The following is a 2182-nucleotide window of genomic DNA, read 5'->3' as shown; positions in this document are numbered from 1 at the left end:
ACATTTCAAGTTCGAATTTCTAACTGGTAGTTGAATTAAGGTAATCTATACTCTGGACGGACGAGCCATAATCCAAGGATACGGTTCGTACCTGTTCGAGGTAAATTACGCTGCTTCTTAATTACAAATCTCATCATTGCGACATAAAAGTAAAAGAAAATAGAATCTGTTTTGTATGATGGATTCTGAATTTTCGAGATTTCTTTTCTATTCAATTTTCTTTCATGAATTAAATTTAAATTATTATTTTTTAGTAATTAATTAAAATCAATCCTCTCTTTCTTTTATTAATTATAAACAATTGTCCGAGATCCCTGTGGAAACAATCCTGATTCACCCTAACTACATAGTAAATTAGAATTGGGTTTATTTTTGATGCCCTGACGACGCGTATCAAATTTTAGCACCGTTGCCGGGGATCTTGGCATGGTTGATATTTTAAAAAAAAAAATTATTATAAATATTTGCTTACTTGCTGAATTGCTTTAGTTTATTTTCTTTATATTCTTGAGTTAACTTTTAATATAATTAAAATTTTTTTTATTTTAATTATCTTAAAAAAAATTATCTTTACATTTACACCTCACAAGTCATTTAGAAAATTAGAGACTTAATCATAAAATCTAAAAAGAGAAACAAATTAATTTAATTTAGTCTTGACTGCATGCTAATTACGAAAATTGGACATCTTGGTTTGTTGCATCTCATCTTCATAATTAATCTTAAGGGCAATAATCCATTAATCAGATAAGGGGGAGATTTGATCACCCTTCCTTGGTCCAAAAATCATATCCTTCATTTTGCATTAAACCAAGCCTTAATTTTAAAATCAACTAGACGTCAGTCCTAGAAATTTCGAGCTCAATAGGACAAGAAAGCTCTAGAGTTGAACCGAGTGCGGATTGGTTAATTGCTCGGTGTCTAAGGCAAGTGGTTAAAGAAAGTGATTTTCAATTAGTTCCGTTGACTGACCTGACCAACTCAGTTGGCATCTAAGGAAAGTAATTAGCAGAAAACCTCCCACATCTTACACTTACCTGGCCGAGTCAGTTAGTCAGTCTTGAGCTTGGAGTGCTCAAAGGCAGCCTTGAAAGTTAGGAGCTGTCTAGATCTAGGTTAACCCTAGGATAGAAAGTACATGCTTGTTTAATTTGATTGTAATTAATACCTAAACATTAACTAATTTCTCCCTTCTCATAGATTTAAGATTCTTAGGTTCTTCTCTTTAGATTTCCTTCACTTTTTTTTCACTTTATTTAAATTTAAAAATATATATATATATATATAACTAAAATTTTCGTGTGTGCTTTAAAGTATAATTATAGGGTGTATGCTCGGTCGTAGATCATTACGACCAGAAATCCAATCTTTTGATCCAGAAATAGAAAGAACCTTTAGAGCCAACAGACGTAAAAATATGGAACAAAATCAGGAGAATGATCCACCTAGGCAGTTGAAGGAGTACTTTACTCCTTCCACATATACCTACTCTCCTTGTATTCAAGTGCCCCCTGTGGAGGCCACCTAATATGAAATTAAGTCCAGTATAATCCAAATGTTACCTTCATTTTATGGACTTAGTAATGGAGACCTTTATAAACATCTTGAAGAATTTCTTGAGATATGCTCAACTGTCAAGATTCACAACTTCTCCAATGATGCTCTTAGGTTAAAATTATTCCCTTTCTCACTTAAGGATAAAGCCAAATACTGGCTACATACTTTGGATTCCATGACTATATCAACCTGGGACCAGCTGCAAGCAGAGTTTCTCAAGAAATATTTTTTCATAGAAAAAATTAATCAAATAAGAAAAGTCATAACTAGTTTTTTCCAATTAGATGGAGAAATATTCATGAAACATGGAAGAGGTTAAAAGATCTTATTAGAAAATATCCCCATCATGTTGTACCCAAGTGGCAGTTAATCCAATATTTTTATAATGGGCTATCTAAAAGACATCGACAAATGATCGATGCATCATGTGGTGGGACATTCATGTTGAAAAGTGAGGATGAGGCATGATAACTGTTTGAAATTTTAAGTGAAAATTCATTACATCATATGTCTGCCTCCATTAGAGATAAACCCATGTTAAACCCAAAGAGAGGTGGAATATATGAAGTAGGAAATGCCATAGATATCCATCATAAGGTAGATGAATTATCCCAAAAATTAGATC

The 2182-nt window shown here is 32.6% G+C and overlaps 1 non-coding gene across 1 annotated transcript; it reads right to left on the bottom strand.

Moving 5' to 3' along the window:
- Positions 1 to 1804: 1804 nt before the first annotated feature.
- Positions 1805 to 1909, bottom strand: LOC140851297 (small nucleolar RNA R71). Its single transcript, XR_012134049.1, has one exon. It is a non-coding gene; the product is annotated as a small nucleolar RNA R71 (small nucleolar RNA).
- Between the last annotated feature and the right edge of the window lie 273 nt (positions 1910 to 2182).

The sequence above is a fragment of the Elaeis guineensis genome, chromosome 8 (genome assembly GCF_000442705.2).
Source record: "Elaeis guineensis isolate ETL-2024a chromosome 8, EG11, whole genome shotgun sequence".
In the NCBI taxonomy this organism is placed as follows: domain Eukaryota; kingdom Viridiplantae; phylum Streptophyta; class Magnoliopsida; order Arecales; family Arecaceae; genus Elaeis; species Elaeis guineensis.
This window is presented reverse-complemented; position numbering and strand designations above follow the sequence as displayed.